This window comes from Dasypus novemcinctus, chromosome 6, assembly GCF_030445035.2.
Source record: "Dasypus novemcinctus isolate mDasNov1 chromosome 6, mDasNov1.1.hap2, whole genome shotgun sequence".
NCBI classification, from domain to species: domain Eukaryota; kingdom Metazoa; phylum Chordata; class Mammalia; order Cingulata; family Dasypodidae; genus Dasypus; species Dasypus novemcinctus.
In genome coordinates this window covers 45,063,711-45,078,324 of record NC_080678.1, presented here as the reverse complement: position 1 = coordinate 45,078,324, position 14,614 = coordinate 45,063,711, and the positions used below count along the sequence as shown (strand labels likewise).

At 37.6% G+C, this 14,614-nt stretch overlaps 1 pseudogene; it reads right to left on the bottom strand.

The window, feature by feature from the left end:
• LOC101437958 (cytochrome P450 2C42-like) overlaps positions 1–9,556 on the bottom strand; it is an 85,832-nt pseudogene extending 76,276 nt beyond the window's left edge.
• Positions 9,557–14,614: the final 5,058 nt, after the last annotated feature.

Genomic DNA, 14,614 nt, shown 5'->3' with positions numbered 1-14,614 from the left:
CACCCCACACAACAAAGATCCCAGGGATTGCCATGGCCCTGCCGCCAGCCCTAGGGGAAGGGGCTCCACCCAGACCCTGTGACCTCCGTGTCAGAAACCCAAAATTCCACCTCTCACAAGTATCTCCTCTATCACTGTCTCACCAAATCGACATCCAGACACCTCCCTCCCTGCAAGCCCCAAAACAACCCGCTCAGGGCTTGGGAACACCCCAGCCAACAAAGCCTTCAGGAATCTCCACTGCCAGGCTGCCAGCCCCTGTGGGAAGGGTCCCACCCACAACCTCGACCTCCGTGAAAGAGACCCAAAATTCTACCTCTTGCAAGAATCTTCTCTGTCACCATCTCACTAAATCAACATCCAGACACCTCCTGCCCTGCAAGCACCCAAAAAAGCCCAGTCCAGCAGGACTCCAACCCTACTCATCCGCCTCTTTGCAGGAGAGATTATGAGGTGCACTCACTCAGATGTCATCTTTCCCTGCCTCCTCCCCAAACCATTCTTTATCATCAAAATATAATTTTTAGTTATTTTAAATCATATCATTGTAGTATAACCTGTCTTCAACTGAGGGATGGAATATCTTGTAGCATATCAACTAGAATTCTGAAAAAATGTAGAAACCATGCATTAGAAGGCATTGGAAAACTGACAGGACAGAAATTGGAGTCAAGATTCTGGAGGTGAAAGAAACTTGCAGAGGTAAGATGACACGTTTGGTCAGTTTTAAACTGTGTTCATTTCCAATGTTGAAGGAGGGAAGATGTTATATCATTCTGTCATTTTAGTGGAGGACGGTTGAACCCTTTCTGGAGGAAGACAAACTTTATCTGTGCCACTGAATTTTAAATATGTAATTTTGGCATTTAGTAAAAAAGTATGAGGCATCCCAAAACTGAACTTAGTAGCCACAAAAACAAGAGAGAATGGGGAGAGAGGTAATAAAATATACCATGGTAGGAAATATTTCCCACCTATTTTGAGGCAAATATTGCTTATCTATCAGAAATCTGATAAGATAAATTTAATAAAGAAAAATTTCAGGTCAATATGTTTTATGAATATAAGTACAAAATGTAGAAAATAAAATCCAGACGTCTTTATATACATTTATCTATACATATATATATCTGAACATATGTATAGGTGTGTTCGTGTTTATGTATTGGGAAATAGAGGCCAAAATATATGACTGATTCTGAGAATCCGTTTGATAAAATTATGAATCCATTAATGATAAAAACATACAAAAATAAGAGAAGGGGGGCCTTCCTTAAATGGATAAAGAATAGTGACAAAAATATATTTCCTTGGAGATGCAAAACAAAAACAAAAACAAAAAAAGAAGAATACTCCTTATCTTCACTTCAACAGCTATCCTAGAAATCCTAGCCTGCTCAATAATACAATAATACAATCAAACCCATGAGAATTTGAAAACAAGAAATAAAACACATCTTAATTCAGATTACAGGATTGTGTAGGTAGAAATCCAAATGAATTTATATACAAAACATTTGCAATATTAAGTGAATTTAACCAGGTTAGTAAATATGGCATCAAAAAAATAAAGTCAATTCCATTCCCATATACCAGAAAAAAAAAAAGGAAAGTCATTTAAAATAATTACACAATTTATAATAACGTAATAATATTAATTACTTAGGGAAAAGCCTAACAAAATTATGCGAAGCACTGCACTGAAAACATACATTATTTAGATAATAAAATAATCACAAAAAAATTGCAAGCACATGCCATATTCAAGAACTGAAAGATTCAATGTGTCAAAAAAATCATTTCTTTCCAATTTGATCTATAGATTTTATGTCACCCAAACAAAACTCATAGCTGAGTGTTTTGGGAAATTGAAAAGTTGATATGGGCGGGGGACTTGGCCCAGTGGTTAGAGTGTCCCTCTACCACATGGGAGGTATGTGGTTCAAACCCCCAGCCTCCTTGACCCGTGTGGAGCTGGCCCATGTGCAGTACTGATGCATGCAAGGAGTGCCCTGCCACGCAGGGGTGTCCCCCGTGTCGGGGAGACCCACGTACAAGGAGTGCACCCCATAAGGAGAGCCGCCCAGCACGAAAGAAAGTACAGCCTGCCCAGGAATGGTGCCACACACACTGAGAGTTGATGCAGCAAGATGTCTCAACAAAAAGAAACACAGATTCCCGTGTTGCTGACAACAGAAGCCGACAAAGAAGACGCAGCAAATAGACACAGAGAACAGACAACTGGAGCGGCGGGGAGGGGAGAGAAATAAATAAATAAATCAAAAAAAAAAAAAAAAAGAAAAGTTGATATAATTATTTATTTGGAAATGTAAACAGTTAAGAGTGGCCAAAACTATACTGAAGAAGAAGAACAAATTGGGAACACTCAGACTGCCAGATATCAAAATTTGTTATGAAGCTTTATAATCCCTAACTGGAAATAATCCAAAATCCATCAAGCTGTCATAGGTGGGATGGTTGAACTTTCTTCATCTCCCCTGAGTAGAGAGCATTGGAATCATGCGGTAAGTATGAGCCCTTCAAATGCACTGAGATACAGGGTAGGTGAAACAATTCTTACTTTGGGGATAAGGTAGTTTCTGAATTTAATGTCCTGGGTCACTGCAAGGAGCAGACTGCTGGGGAGGAGGTAAAGGTACCTCTGGATCTCATGCACCACGGCATCTGCGTAGGCATGCTGCTCCTGTCCTGCACACAGGGGCTCCGGTGTCCGCCAACCACGTAGTCAATCTCTTCCCGGACTTTAGCTAAGACAGAAGTAAACACTGAGGCAAACGGGGAAATACGGACATTTGCCAAAGCAATTCAGGATTACAGGAAGTATGAAAGTGTCCTACATCATTAAAAACGTTAATTTTCTACCTAGAAGTACACTTAGACACAGACATCAAATGGTTACATATAACTTTCTTGTGTGATAGACATTATATAAATCTGTAAATATGTAAACAAGATGTGTAATACCCAATTTCAGGACGCTCCAGAGCTACCATGTTGGCCTTGTACTGACCCAAGTGACTCTTTATATGTGGGATAAATGAACCCACTATGTCTTAAGTCATTATTCACTTGGATTACTCCTGCTTAAAGACTAACAATAAATGACAGAAAAGGGTATTTAGGGCTGTACTATATATGTTGTTATAACCCTGAATCCAAGAGTTTGCAATTTTCTTCTGTTAAAGAATTACTGGGGACTCAATATTGCCTGTACTCTCATAATGAAATTTAAATTGTGTAAGAATAATATGGCAGCACAGCCTAGAATGGACTACAGAGAATGAATTCACCATACAGGGCAGAGCCAGTGCTATTTTTCATTTTTGTAAGTTTCTTTTATGTATTTATTTATTTTTAAATTTATTGAAACATATAACTCATATAGAAACATACATATACAATAAATGTATAATAGTTGTGAACTTACAAAACAAACATATATAAATCAAACAAACACATACAACATCTCACTCTATCACCAATAACTTGCACTGTTTTTAAACCTTTTAAACTAATTATTAAGGAACATTGTCAAAGTATTACTACTACACAAAGTATTTTTCCCCAACCAATCCAATTATTACTATCTCTATATCATTTATATATGAAAATACGTAAACAATTAAGTGTATAGTAAAAGTTGTGAACTTACAAAGCAAACATGCATAACCTCACACAGGGGTCCCATACATCAACCCTCCACCAACACCTTGCATTGTCATGAGATGCTTGTTACAAACTATGAAAGAACACTGTCAAAATCTTACTACTAATCATAGTTCTTACCTTGTATTTGGTGTGTTTTTCCCCCAACCCACCCTACTATTATATTTTCAATTCATTTTTTATGACAGAAGTTGTAAACTTATAAAACAATCATGCACATGTGCAGAATTCCCAAATAACACTCCTCTATCAACACACCACAATGTGGTGTGTCATTTGTTAAGGATAAAATACTATCATCTAATTACTCTCAGGTCCATAGCATACATTTGGTTCACATTTTCCATACTGCCTCAGTATCAACACAATGCATCTTTTGCATAGATGCAAGAATATTATATTATTACTGCTAACTACAGTCCATAGGCTGCTCCAGCTGTATTTTTCCCATGCTTCTCCACATTCCCAACACCCTGCAGTAGTGATATACATTTGTTCTAGCTAACAAAGGACACTCTTGCATCTGTACCATCAAACACAATTCTCACCCACCACTTGGTTTACTGTGCTATCCAGTTCCTAGATTATTCTCAAGCATTCTGTCACTTGGCATTTACATAACTAGACTATCATTTTCAGTCACATCCCAATTCATAAACTAGCTGTAACTCACTGTGTGTTCCATCCACTCTATACATTTCCACAATTTTACAGTAAAGCTAATTAAAACTTCTATATATGTTAGACATCAATAGTCCACTCAGTCCTTCTCTTATCTCCTTTAAGAATCCACCACCTACTACCAGGTCTTGAAGAAATTTTCCAATAATTTCTTCTAGAAGTTTTATGGTTCTTGCTTTTATTTTTAGTTTTGTTTTAGCTTTATTTTGATCCATTTTTAGTTAATTTTTGGATAAGATGTGGGATAGGGGTCCTCTCTCCTTCTTTCAGCTATGGATGTTCAATTCTTTCAGCACCTTTTGTTGAATAGATTGTTTCGCCCGAGCTGTGTGAGTTTGACAGGCTATTCAAATATCACTTGACCATACCTGTGAGGGTCTGTTTCTGAACCATAAATGTGATTCCATTGGTCAACTGTGTCTGTCTTTCTACCAGTACCATGTTGTTTTTACCATTATAGGTAGGTATTGTGATTTAAAGTCTGGAGATGAGGGTTCATTTTTCCTTTTTATGTTGTTTCTGGCTATTCAGGACTCCTTACCCTTCCAAATAAATTTAATGATCGTGTTTTCAATGTTTTCTTTAATGCTGGTGGAATTTTTATCGGGATTGCATTAAATCTGCTTATCAATTTGAGTAGAATTGACATCTTAATGATATTTAGTCTTCCAATCTATGAGCATGGAATGTTCTTCCAGTTATTTAGGGCTTTTTTGATTTGTGTTAACATTGGGTTGCACTTTTCTGAATACACATGCTTTATATCATTGGTTAAATTTATTCCTGACTATTTGAGTTTTATCTGTCATATTTTATTTTCACCACTCTTTTGACATTTTCAGTTACTTTTATTGATATAATCTTCATTTGTAGACTCTCTTCCAGGCCCCTCTCTCCTGTCTTTTCTTCTCAGGCTTTAGCACACCCTTCAGTGTTTCCTAAAAATCTGGTCTCTTGCTTAGAATTTCTCTCAGTTTGATCCAGTGCTATTTTATTCCAGATGTGTGGCATTGGGAAACACAGTCTAGGAAACAAGAGCAAGAATGGGTAGGACTATGCAAGTGGAAGAGAGAGCAAACTTAAAGACCAAGAGTTTGGGCCTTACCTGCCCATGCGGGATAAAAGAGATAGATATAGTAGGGTTAATGCAGGTGCCAAGGCCAAGGAACTGACTAAAAGGAGCACTCAGGAATTGAAGTTGGGATACTGGAAAGCACTTGAACTGTGGTTAACCCTTCCATCTCATTCTCCCATAGGCAGTATGCAATGATCTTTTCCATCTTTCTTTTACAACTGGTGAGTTTGCATTTTTAATGTCTTTGTAATTGCTTCCATTTCATCTGAAGTATGCATTCTGTTTCTCCTCAGATAGATTACTAGAGCCCAAGAGAGCAGGGCCATGTATTCTATTTTATTTAACAATTCAGGAAAATCTTCCATGAGGCGTCCTGTAGATCCAAGCACACAATAGGGACATTAAGGTGTTGGTCTATCATTATTTGTCTGATCACTTAAACATCCCTAGTATATAGAGAATTAATCAGTAGGTCAGGAAATAAACTTGCAAACAAGTAACTGAGTTGTCATTAACTCTGTACCTGTTCCATTTTGATCAGAAACAATCAACAAAATCCTGAGGATTGCTAAGGTCCAGGGATTCTTGGTGTTCCTTTATTTTTTTCAAAACCTAACTTTAAAAAAAAATCAATGTTTTCAAATAATTTCTTATGACTCGCAGGGAAATAATCTATGAGAATGGGGGAAGTTTGGCAGAACTAAAATAGAAATAAATCATTTATTAAATCAAATAAAAACACTTAATGAAGGCATATATGATAAAGACTAACTGTGTTTAGAAACTGGTGCTTTAATGATGAATAAAATTCATCTTTACCATGAATTTCTGTGCTGATAGATTTGAGGGAGAAAATTCTGACCAGATATTCAATGATGGTAATTATTTCCTAAACTCACACATAATTTTTAGAAACTAAAAATGGCTTTATAGCAATTTTCTCATTTTTACATCAGTTCTTTCTTATACTTTGAAATAAAGGAAAGCATGTAGTAATCTAATTCACATTTTGCAGATGAGGATGGCGTATAAGGCAATTTGGGCAACCTGAAACAGAGCACAAAATAGTACATACTGTTTCTACTTCTATCTAGCAGCCTCAGATATAGAATTGGTATTTAAAACATTGAAAGTACCATAAAAACCAACTTTGCATTTTATAGATAAAGTGGCTGTGCACCACTGCACTTAAGTGACTATGCTAAGATCACACAATTATCATTTAGGCAGAGAGCAGGACAGTCCAGCTCAGCACAGCTCATACTGCATAATCTGGATCATATCATAATCCCTAACCCAGTGACTTTGTCAATAGGGTCCCAACAGAGGCATCAAACTCCCCTCTACTTAATGTTTCCTGATGGCATCATGGTCCCAAGTATTCTCCCTCCTTGATGTTCTAAATTAGGATATTTCTGCCAAGTAATATAGAAGTCTTATGAGGACAAGCTTTGTTGGTAATGCAAGTCTATCAGCCAAGGCTTCAGGTCTCCATTGAATGCCAAGGGCTTAATTTTGGGAAGTGTCAAATACGTTCAGAAAACGGGATTTTGTAATATTCTGGGCATTGTTTTCTTGCAAGCAAAATAATAACTTGCTTTGCTCTACCATGTGTTTGTTGCCAATCTTTGTCCAGGACTGTGGTGTTCAAACATTCACTTGACAATTTGATCTCTACTGAAAGTAGAATTTGTCACAGAAAAAAGAATACATCGTTTAACCGGAAGAAAAGATCTTGGCCTCGCCTGGCTCCATGGGGTGCTCAGAATCCTGAGGTTTTCATTGGGTTTTTCATGAATTTACGAAATTCCTGATCTGTATAGTCAAAACGATTCTGGAAAGTAATGGAGCAGATCACATTGCAGGGAGAACAGGTTAAGTAAAATAAATGTGGGATCACAGGGTGACACTAAAGAATTGGAAATATTTTTAAAACACATTAAAATACAGATATGAATCTCTTCTTTAACAGGAAAACAAGAAAAGGTAACTTTAGAATCACTAAAGCATTACCTGTTTAGAAATTCAGTAAAAAATTCAGCATACATAAAATCAGTACATCATTTTCCTCCTCAACCTCACTGACCATTCCATCATAATTGGTTTAAAATGGTTCTCCAAATATCCCATTACAGTCACTGCGTTTATTTATACCCTTCTAACACAACATGCCTGTAATTTTGAGGGAAAAGAAAAGAATGTAAAGGGGCCACTCTTGAAAACTTCTAATAGTTCAAATTATCACTGCAGGATCACCTCTGTCTACAAAAACTATAGACAATTAAGCATTGATGCAGCAAGGATGATGATAGTTAGGGACCTCAACAATTTTTAAATATACTAAGCGATTGATGAAAGCATTTAGAGGACAACAGAGGGGAGATGAAATGGAAAAAGAAAATGGGTAAATACAAGATTTTAAATGACAAATGTTAAATAAGTTAAAACCATTCATTTTGAATGAGAAAAAATAGATAATAATAAGAAAAACTTGTGAGAAGACTTTTTTGCCAAAAAAGAAGGCAAAATATGATTTTTTTTCTAATTACAATAACAATTATGGTTAGCAAAAAAGTTTAAATCCATGAATGCAGTGCTTCTGTTTCTTCATTTCAATATAGAAACACAAGATATCCTGATCTTATGGTGTTTATCATCAGCAATCAAAACCCCAAGTTTAATTTATTTGGGCAAAGCTACCATCTTTGTCGAGTTCTAGGATTTTGCTCAGTATTAGCCATCAACAGAAATCAGTATGCCATAATATAGGTTAAAATGACCACGGTTAATGTCAATTACATCATTTTAGGGATGAAAAAAATTAAAGCAGAGTAAAGTTTTCTTTTTGGTGGGGGATCTGAAAATGAAACAATGTTAATCAATGATCAATAACTTTATATGCAAAAAGCCCACAAATTCATATCCACAAAATAATTAAGGGTGACTTGAATCTGGTGTTGTGAAGAAAGGACAAGCTGTTGACTAATAGCAACTCCTTGTGCTCGCGGCTACAATACCAGGACATTTTGTAGGTGAGAACAGAAACATCCCAGGGCTCTAAGCTTTAGGAAAGGGTTACTTAGCTAGGGACGTGGAAGCTAATTTGGAAGCCTGTGGTATTTTTTTGTGTATGTGGGAATCACAGCTAAAACCTGATTTTCAATCTTTCCTTTCACTTCGTTTGGAACAGGGAAGGAAAAACAAATTAATTTGGAATATTAGTTGAAATTCAGAGTCAAGTGACAAGGACTTCACAGGTCAGAAAGGCTGGGGATGTGGGATAAACATTACCATGAGAATCTAACACAAAAAAAAACAGTAAAGTTGAGGAGAAAGGAAGGCAAAGAACTGAAAAAGGACAACTTACACAATGCAAGAGAGGGTGAGTGTGATTAAAAGTAGTTGTTAATCCAGGTAAGTAAATCATTTCACAGCCCATTATAGGTTGATTTTTGTGTGTTTACAGAATGATGCTTTGGCATATATTTCATATATTAATCAGTTGTGTAAGTGTCAGTAACATTAAACAATTCCTGTTGGTAGTTTATAATATAAAGAATCCTAAGTTTACAGGGAAGTCACATGGTGAGCATCATCACTGGGCACAACTGCAGGCCTGGGCCTTGGAAGAAACCCTCACTCATGCCAGTGAGGAAAAGCACGTGCCACTTGTTTCATGCTCTGCAGGGCCATGATGAGGCTGTGTCCAAGGATAATTGCTCCCTGGTGCACTGTTCTGGAATAGGTAGCACACATAAAGCTAAGGGGGAAACATGGCTCTTTAACGCTGAGAGCGTTAACATGAGATGCAAAAACCTTTATTTTCATGCTGTTCTGATATGCACAACCATGTATATACATGCACACACACACGCAAGCATAGACACAGAAAATCTCCCTTGGTGTTCTGCATTAAAACTCCACTCCTCCACTTGAGGGCGGATCCCCGGACCTGTGGGAAAGATTCGGCTGCTCCTGAAAGGTCTCCAAGACGACATTCTGGGAAGGTCAGGGATACAGTGTAAAGACTCACCCACCCTTGGGATTTTTACACTCCTCCACAAAGCAGCAGGCTTCCTCCTGAACATGGTCCTCAACGCTTCTCTTCCCCATCCTAAAATTCCTCAGGGTCGAGAAGGAGTGGTGTCAGCTTTCCCTCCATGTCTTTCCATTGCTTAAAATGACGCCTTCAAAGAGGGGAAATGGACACTAGGAAGGAGATCCTCTGCAACAAAGGGGATGCTGACACTGGAGAACTATGTTCTGGGCCTAGCTGTGTTGCATTTGATGAATACCTTTTGGAGCACTGCTACACAGCATGGATTACAGTTTACATTGTAGTTTACCCTCTCTCCCAGTCCATTCAGAGGGTTATGGCAGGATATATGATGTCCTGCATCTGTCCCTGCAGTATCATTCAGGACAACTCCAAGTTCGGAAAATGCCTCCGTAACAACTGTGCACTATTCCTTATACATCAGTTATCTTAAGAAAAATTTTAGTAAAAGAAAACACGCACCACCCCCCCAAGACATTACTTACTTGGAATGTACATACCATTGACTGTTGGCGATTTACAGGTTTCACATTAAATAAAATTCCCTCATTTGACTCCAAGCCATAGGTGCTCAAAAAAAGGACAAAAGGACTGAAGTTCTCCCTGTCTCCGTTACTACAGAGGTGAACGTGCTCAGCACAACTGAGGGAAAAGCCTGTGAAAAGGAAACTGAGAGGGGAGACTGGAGAGATTATGGCTTCCACACCTCCCAGGCACTTGCAGGCACAAGTGCTTCTGTTGCTTTTTTGGTATGTTCTTGTCTGAAATAATGGAATGAATTAACATGCAGCGAAAAGAGATTATTGAAACAATAATGTGATGGGAGGTAAGGACTTCATTAAGCAGTCCAGAATTCAAAGTAGAACAAACAGAGTATGCAGAAGCCACAGACCTGAGAGAAAGAAACATTAGTGGTCATGAGGATGGAATCATACCTGGGATTACACCTTATGGCCCAGGGCAAACGTGTCCAAATCCCTGTTCTGTGAAGATATCATCATATGTGTTCTAATTGACATGCAGTTATTTTATTGTCTACTACAAATGGGAAAACTGTGTTACTATTTATAAAATGTTTTATATCTCCTGTTAACAGGGAGATGGTCTATTTACAGAGAATGTTCACACACACCATATTTCTTTGATTCTCTCAAGTAGTCTTCCCTAAGGTAAAATATTCCCATTTTCAGGATTAGGAATCTGGATCTCAGCAATTCAGGGCCTTGGCCAAACACACACAGAGTCTGCTGAGGGTAGTCTTGAGGCTGAAAACCATGTCTCCAGACTCCTGCGTGCTTTCCTCAAGCATAAGTTCAGTTCAACAGGGGGCTCTAAGACTTACTAAGTGTGTAGTGTGATCAGTATTTTGTGACTCATCCTAATCAGTGATTTTCAAAATAAACATTGATTCAGTTAATAATTGCAGCACCAGTTGATTAATACAGATGGTCAGAAAAGTTCAGTTTTGTAACCTTTTTAGAACTTGTGTACCAGGTTTCAGTGACCTCTTGACCCACAATAAAGAGAATGGTTCTTGTGCTGTTTAACTCCTAGATCCAGATTCTAAAAGAACCACACTCCCTTACTGGGGGCAAAATAACACCATGGCTCTCTGGAGGGTCATTATTTTCTTCCCCAAGAGATGGGCATTGATGCCCTGCTTCTTATTCTTTCACTGAGGCTCTTGCTTGGCCCCTTCTCTTTTTTCAGAATGAAAGAATCATAGATAATTTAGACACAGAAAGGATCTCCAGTATCCACTAGTATAATCCTTCCTTTCTTTTAGGAATGCATGTTTGGTGACTCAGAGAGGAAGAGCATCATCAATTGATCACTAAGAACCTTGTCTCAGAATCCAGGTTCCCCAGCTCTTATTCAGGGAATTCTCCTATGGAAGAGCATTTCCATCACTGTCCCCATGGCTGGTTGGGAGGATATCAGTGTGGGCCCTCTACTTTCATTTAGTAATGTAGACCTCAGCTTGGCTAGCATTTGAATTAAAATAATTTCTTTTTGAAGAATTTCTATATAAATTTTATTTAAGAATACATTTACATGTATATATATAATTATGCCTTAATTAATTATATATAATTGATATAGTTAAATAATTACAAGCATGTTCAATAAATAAAGGTTTACACAAAGAATTTGTTTAGGAAGTTTATATTGATATATTAGGACAGTCTAATTCTCAGACTCAATTCTTGTTTCACTGATAAACTCCAATGGTATCCTAAGTTTCATTTCAGAATCCAGTTCAGAATCAAATGCTGCAACTAGTTATTTTGATTCTTTCACGACTTCAGTCTGGAAAATTTCCAGACTTCTCTGATATTTCCACTTTGAAAATATAGGGTGTTTATTTGTAAAATACCTCTCAGTTTAGTTTGTCAATGTTACTTCATGATTAGATTCAGTTTGTGCACATTTGTCAGGAATGATTTTCTTCCCATTGCATCCTATTAGGTGACAACCAATTTCACTGTTCCATTTTGCATACTGCCCACTTTGATTATTCTTTAAGATAGTGTCTAGCAGTTCACTTTACTGTAAAGTTACTCTTCTTACCTTCATAATTAAGAAGTATTTTGTAGAAAGATTCTTTGAAATGAAGTAGATGTAACTATCCGTTATTTAACAAGTTGCCAGTTCATTCACTTATGTTATCAGTATGGAACATGGTGTGACAATTTGAAGCTTTTTTGGGAATCCCAGAAAAATCATGTTTTCAGAATTACTCCATTCCTGTGGGTTTGGGGCCTGTTGATTGTGTTAGATTCAGTTAATGGAACTTTGATTAGATTGCCTTTCATTAGTTCAATTTAGGGCCTTTGATTTGACTATATGATTGAGGCATGAGTCAGGTTGTGTCTCTGCTCTCTTGGAGGAGTCCTATTATTAGAAGAGAATTGAAAGTAGAAACACAAAGGAAAAGACCAGCCGCCAGTTAACCCTGCCATGTGAGAAGAGACTCCAGGATTATCTACCACTGCAGAGAAAGGAAAACCCCAAGAGTCTGAGAGAGAGCCAGAAGGCTTGAATCAGCAGCAGCCAAAGCTGAAGAGGGGAGATCCAGGTAGAGACAAGCCATATGCCTATTTCCCAAAGCTGAGCCTGGTGAGGAAAGGAGCCTGGAGGGCCACCATTTTGATTTACGCATAGTGGAATTCCAAGATTGTCATCAGCTGCAATTTGGTGAGACAGCATCTCTGATGATGCCTTGATCTGGACATTTTCACAGCTTCCGAACTGTAAGATTTTACCCTAAATAAGTTTTCCATATAAAAGCCTAAAACTAAAACACATGGATTACATTTTATTCAGTGGGGTATAATTCATTACTAACATTACTTATATTTATCCTGAAATTGTCTCTTAATGATTGAATTCTCTATTCCTCTGATATGGTTCCATCAATTTTTTGAGAAACAAATCAATTTTATGGATACATATTAATAAAGCATACAATTCATCCAAAGTTTACCATCAACAGCTTTTAGTATAGTCACATAGTTGTGCATTCAGTACTTTAATCATTACTAGAGCATTTTATTTCAATAATAATAATACTAGAAAACAAAAAGTACAAGCAAAAAGAAAATTCCTCACCTCTTTATCTCTCTTTATTTCCCCTGCTGTACATAGCTACTATTTCTGGCAATTCTTGCACAATTATTTATTTGTTTATTAAGCAGCATTATTGAGATATAGTCATATACCACATTATCTTTCTAATGTGTATAATCTATGGCTGTCTCTGTATATACAATGTTGTACATTTATCACCTCAAAAAATTTAGAACAATTTCATTACTCCAAAAGCAAAGACTCCTTAACTTCTCTCCTTCAGCCACATATATCCACTAAACTAATTTCATCTTCATTAACTGATTTATATTTGCATTTTATATAAATGGAATCATATAATATGTAGTACTGTGTAGGTAGTCCTTATTGCTAGGGTATGCTTCTTTTATTCTTAACATATTTTTTATTTATTTTTAAAAGATACTTATATTCTGGGAAGCAGCTGTGGCTCAATCAGTTGGGCTCCTATCTACCCTGTGGGATGTCCTGGGTTCACATCGTGGGGCCTCTTTGTGAAGGCAGGCTTGCCCGCATGCTGCAGAGTGCCACTGGCTCACAGGCACCTCCAGCCCACAATTGCCACAGAGTGCCAACAGCCCACAAGTGCCACGGAGATCCTACTCAGTAAAGTGATGCAACAAAAAAAAAAGGGAGACAAGCAAAAAAACAAACACACAGAAGAGCACACAATGAATAGATACAGAGTGCAGAGAGCAAGCAAGCCTCAAGCAGGGAGGGAAATAAATAAAAATAAATACAGACACAGAAGAACACACAGTGAATGGACACAGAGAGCAGACAGCAACCAAAAGCCTGCAAAGGAGGGATTTAAAAAATACTTAGATTACATTGTTACATAAAAATTTAAGGGAGTCCCATATGCACCAATCCCCACACCTCCCACTTTCCCCACATTAACAACCCCTTTCATTAGTGTGATTCATTCATTCCAATTGAGGAACATAATTGGAGTATTACCACAATATAGAAAATAATTTGCATTGTAGTTTACACTCTCTCCCACTCTATTCTGTAGGTTATGGCATGATATATAATGGCCTGTATCTGTCTTTACAATGTGATTCAGGACAATTCCAAGTCCCCAAAATGCCCAGATATTACATCTCTTTTTCCCTCTCCCTGCCTTCAGCACTCATAGTGGCTACTGTTTCCACATTAATGATATAATTTCTTCCATTGCTAGAATCACAATAAGTCTATAGTAGAATACAAGTATGTCCAGTGTAGTCCATATTTTATTCCCCAATTCTGAGCATTCTTGCTGGTGATGCCCACACCACCTCTAATTGAGAGGAGGCTTCGATCCCATGTGGCTGATGGATGGGACTCTCTTGCTTGCAGTTGTAGACTCTTTCAATTCCTTGGTGTGGTGGTTGTACATCATCACCTCCTTGTTAGTGGTCCTGGGTTAGTCCAATGAAATGGAGAGTATGTGTTGCAACTCTGCTGAGGCTCAGGGCCCAGTTGGCACATGGACAGCCCAGAGATTCAATTTTCTTGAG